Genomic DNA, 5,371 nt, shown 5'->3' with positions numbered 1-5,371 from the left:
AAAAGTAAAGGTCAAAGGACATTTTTGTTTATTGACAATAAAAACTGCACATTAAGAACCCCAGTGTTTGTGTCCTGTGTGGCTAACCATTTTCCAGGCTACACTCATCTTAATGTGGAGATGAATTTGAATATGCACTTCCTGCTGTGCATTAAATCATTTCACTGTGTGTCAAACCATTTCAACATATCAGTCATTAAATTAAAGGGGAAATGAGGAATGAGCTGTTTTGTATTATTACTATTGTTTTTGTTGTGATATATGCATATTTATTTTTTGTATATCTGTCTATAAACTCAGCATCAACTTAACATAAATAATATATTTATTTTTGGGCTCTATTTCTGTTTCCTGTGTTTTATTCAAACATTCGGCCTCCGTAGGCGAAGCAATTCTGATTAGCTTATTATTTATCATGCTACAGTCAGGCGCCCTGGTCCTTCACCGTGTTACACCTATTCTACATCAGTGAATTGCATGCAAAGGGAAGATGTGTCCAGGAGAGAAGCCAGCATCACTGAGTCAGATCAAAAAATGACCACAATCAAATGATCCCCCCTGTTCCTTAACCTTATGTCCTGTTTCTACACGGACTGATCTGCTGCTCAGTGTCCTTTTAAATCCTGTTTATCAGTTTTAATTCAGATGTGTCAGTCTGAGGGGGAACACAATCTAAACAAATCTAAATAAAACCAGGTTGAAGGCTTTCTATTGATTTTTGTTTATATTTTTCCAGAACTTAAAGGCCGTCACACTGTTTCTCATCTCGTCTCACTGCCCTCGCTCCTTTCGCCTCCGTGCTGCCCTGCTTCATCTTCGCCCACTTCATCTGCACTTGGCTGGTTTTATTCTTCTTCGTTAGCGATTCAAGACGAACTTCATGGAAAGTCGTTGTGGAGAATGGTTTTATCGAGCCGCTTGTCATTGCTGTGATTCCTTACGTTATATACTGATTTGGTGAGTAAATGTTTACTGTTATTCAAACTGCTTTTGTGCCTTCTCTCAGTTTAGCACCAGATTTATGATCTTGCTAGCTAGCTAGTGTTAGCCTAACGTTGCTGCTGCCTCTCGGCTCCTGTTACTTCAAATTAACCCCACAGTTTTAAAAAGTGAAACTTTATTTTGATTAATTGAAATAGAAAAGTGAGCAGCTATTATATAAGAGCCCAGAAGAAACCTTTTCGAAAGGTGCAGCCGTTAAGGTTGGGGGCTTGTTTTTAGTCCATATAAAACTTTCTAACATATGAACCGTTTATTCTTAACCCCTGTATTTATTTGAATGCTTTGAGGCAGCTTTTGAACATCTGTGGCATCTATTAATGTCAAATCTAGCCTTTAGCCATAAGCAAACTGCTTTTACATTTAACAAACATATCTGTGTAATTACATTTTAAACAATAAGAAGAAGAACAACAACAGTATTTGTTTTGTTAAAACATGTGTTTAGATTCATTTTTTGTTGTGAAAGTCCAAAGCCATAAACCAGATTCGTGGCTTGCTAAATGGTTAAAGTCTATGTTGGCTTTATAGCTTCTTCTATATTCTAAATAATGAAGCTAAATCCCACTGTTGAATCATCAGAACATGTTGGGGTTGCCTGTGTCAGATATAAACACTGCCATATGTTTTATCTGGTAATTGTGCTTATTAGAGACTTTATATATTGAAAGTTAGCTTTTAACAAGCGTGCAATGATTACATTTAAGTTAGGTGGTCTTTTCTTTAAACACATCTCTTTAGGCCTAAACTAACAGTGTTAATGCCACAAATTCAGACACAGTAATAGAGGATTTTAGTACTATATGTGCTAGTCTAATTTGGTTGTATGAGGTCTACTACATTGACCTTCTGTGTTGTAAGTTATAACTGCTGCACAGCCATTAAGGATCAAATCAGTTTCTAAATAATTTTCTGTTTTTTCTCCCTCTGCTTGCTTCTTACGGTCTTTGAGGCTCGGGACCAGCACTCCCCAGGTTACATCAAACCCTTACAAGTCTGTAAGAAGAAGCAGTTGGACAGAAAGTCTTTAACTGAGTGGTAACTATTTTGGTTTTCCAATATATTAATAATTGTCAGTGACATTTATATTAATCAGGCTGAGCTTTAATTATACTTTAGATCAACCTGTTTTACTTATTGTTTCATTTGTGCTTTGGTTTGGGGAAGTTGTTTCTTTATTGATCTTTTCCTGTCTTCTGTTATTAGACTTGAGACCTGATTGCTCTATGCTGTTGCTGATGACTCCAGTTAATCCTGAGAGACATGTTGTGTAAGTGAATACAAAGACAGTTTAGTCTGCACAGACTTAGTTTGTGGGATATGATCAGTCCACACTGTCCACACAGTATATAGTTTGCAAGTTTTTGAACAGTGAAATTTGTTTTGTGCCCAAATCATTCTGCAGATCATCAGAATGAAGGTTATTGGCTGTGTTTGCTTAGCCATTTTTAAAAAATATGCTTTCATGACATGAATATGTTTCGGTTGGTGGTCAGGGCTGTCCAGACTGACAAGTGGGACATTACTGGGCTTAAGCCCGGGCTGTTGTTTCAGAAGCCCGGGGTTTTTTGGAGTGTAATTTGTCTCATAGTTAGATGCCTGACTGACAACTGTATAAAACAAAAACTATACAATATTCGAAGCACATAGCGCACAGTCGTAAATTCCCCCTAATTTTGGTATGATCCGAGCTTGGGCACTAGGCGACTGAGCACTTACGCATGTGAGCGAGGGGGGAGAAGCTGCTGCCTGCAAGTTTGCTGCAGACAGAGGAGAGCTTAAGTTTGACCAGGTATGTCTCTAGCAGCTTTGCACATCTAGAGACTGAAATCTTTGCCCATTCTTCTTTGCAAAACAGCTCCAGCTCAGTCAGATTGGATGGACAGCGTTTGTGAACAGCAGTTTTCAGATCTTGCCACAGATTCTCGACTGGATTTAGATCTGGACTTTGACTGGGCTATTCTAACACATGGATGTTTTGTTTTAAACCATTCCATTGTTGCCCTGGCTTTATGTTTAGGGTCGTTGTCCTGCTGGAAGGTTAACCTCTGCCCCAGTCTCAGGTCTTTTGCAGACTCTAAGAGGTTTTCTTCCAAGATTGCCCTGTATTTGGCTTCATCCATCTTCCCATCAACTCTGACCAGCTTCCCTGTCCCTGCTGAAGAGAAGCACCCCCAGAGCATGATGCTGCCACCCCCATATTTGACAGTGGGGATGGTGTGTTCAGAGTGATGTGCAGTGTTAGTTTTCCGCCACACATAGCGTTTTGCATTTTGGTCTCATCTGACCAGAGCACCTTCTTCCACATGTTTGCTGTGTCCCCCACATGGCTTGTGGCAAACTGCAAACAGGACTTCTTATGGTTTTCTGTTGTGTGTGTGTGTGTGTGTGTGTGTGTGTGTTCCAAAATGATTAACCAGGATCAAACCATGAAAGAGTGGTTTGGGGAGCAGGAGGCATCATTTTCACACTTGGATCATCAAGTCCATATTTTGACCCCTTTGAGAATCTTTGGGATGTGCTTCATCAGTGCAAGATCTTGGTGAGAAATTAACCTGACTGTGGATAGACTGAAGTGAAGCAAAGGCATGGTGCCATCAAAGCTGGAGAAGATCCAAATTTCACTTTTCCCTTGTCCCCCCACAGTTTAAACACAAGGTGGCAGTGTTGCACTGATAGAAAACAAACCAACAGCAGAAGCGCGCCAGCTTAGATTCTACTTTACTCAAGTATTTCTATTTACTTAACTGTATTCTGCAGAAAACATGCCAGTTAACCTTCAGTTAACCAAATATCCATATAAGGTTCAAAACAGGGTCTTAAAATGTTGTTTCTTTATTTCCATGTATGTTAAGACAACAATGTTATTGAGTAATTTTATGTTATTTCTTGTGCTATTTCTTTTGTTATCTGCATGTTATCTGCATGTTATGTGCACTTGAACCTGTTAATTTTATTGGTTTGTGTAGTTACATATTGTGGTCACGGGGGGAGCAGTGCTTAAGGCTTTACCTGCAGTTTCCCCAAAAAAACTTACCAAGAAATGCATCTTGGGACTTCCTGTTTACTTTTATTTGTGGATGTGGATCGGATTGTTGTGAAGAAGTTAAATTGTTGGTAAGGAATTGTTAAATATGCACATAACTCGTTGAAAGATATTGGTATAATTGTAGTGCAGTGGTAAAACATCAGTATTTTAACAAGATGATGTGTTTCTGAAATGGATGATGCAAAGGACCTGTATGTGTATGAGCGGCTATTTTCTGCATGCAAGGGATAAGTTGTGAGCTGTGTGCTGCAGTATTCCAAGTGAGCTGAGATTGCTGTGGAATATCAGTGTTTATAGAAAATGTATTTAACACTTCCACTTTTTTTTTTTTTAAAGGAGCCTTGTGTGATTTAGCTCTTTGTATTTTGTTCTGCACAGACAGAGGCCACTGCCGTATTTTTGTGTTTTGTATTTTATTTCATTTCCTTTCTTCCTCATATTGTGCCGGCACATCTTTTTTTAAAAATCGTTTATTCTGTTACTTTGCCACGTTACCTCTCATGTTGTCAGTGTTCAGTACAAGTCCACATGGCTGCTGTTTGACAAAAGTAAAGGTCAAAGGACATTTTTGGTTATTGACAATAAAAACTGCACATTAAGAACCCCAGTGTTTGTGTCCTGTGTGGCTAACCATTTTCCAGGCTACACTCATCTTAATGTGGAGATGAATTTGAATATGCACTTTCTGCTGTGCATTAAATCATTTCACTGTGTGTCAAACCATTTCAACATATCAGTCATTAAATTAAAGGGGAAATGAGGAATGAGCTGTTTTGTATTATTACTATTGTTTTTGTTGTGATATATTTGCATATTTATTTTTTGTATATCTGTCTATAAACTCAGCATCAACTTAACATAAATAATATATTTATTTTTGGGCTCTATTTGTGTTTCCTGTGTTTTATTCAAACATTCGGCCTCCGTAGGCGAAGCAATTCTGATTAGCTTATTATTTATCATGCTACAGTCAGGCGCCCTGGTCCTTCACCGTGTTACACCTATTCTACATCAGTGAATTGCATGCAAAGAGAAGATGTGTCCAGGAGAGAAGCCAGCATCACTGAGTCAGATCAAAAAATGATCACAATCAAATGATCCCCCCTGTTCCTTAACCTTATGTCCTGTTTCTACACGGACTGATCTGCTGCTCAGTGTCCTTTTAAATCCTGTTTATCAGTTTTAATTCAGATGTGTCAGTCTGAGGGGGAACACAATCTAAACAAATCTAAATAAAACCAGGTTGAAGGCTTTCTATTCAAAATTAAAATAATTAATTGTCTGTAAATAATATTGTTATGAAGGCTAGATGCATTTCCAGGA

At 38.4% G+C, this 5,371-nt stretch overlaps 1 long non-coding RNA gene across 1 annotated transcript; it reads left to right on the top strand.

Annotated features, from left to right (window-relative positions):
* The first annotated feature begins 789 nt into the window (after positions 1 to 789).
* On the top strand, positions 790 to 5,096 carry LOC143414607 (uncharacterized). Its single transcript, XR_013095253.1, has 4 exons — positions 790 to 957; positions 1,952 to 2,037; positions 2,206 to 2,269; positions 3,420 to 5,096. It is a non-coding gene; the product is annotated as an uncharacterized LOC143414607 (long non-coding RNA).
* The last annotated feature ends 275 nt before the right edge of the window (positions 5,097 to 5,371 follow it).

Source organism: Maylandia zebra, linkage group LG22, assembly GCF_041146795.1.
Source record: "Maylandia zebra isolate NMK-2024a linkage group LG22, Mzebra_GT3a, whole genome shotgun sequence".
NCBI lineage: Eukaryota > Metazoa > Chordata > Actinopteri > Cichliformes > Cichlidae > Maylandia > Maylandia zebra.
The sequence above is the reverse complement of the archived record's forward strand: the minus strand, read 5'-3'. Positions and strand labels throughout refer to the sequence as shown.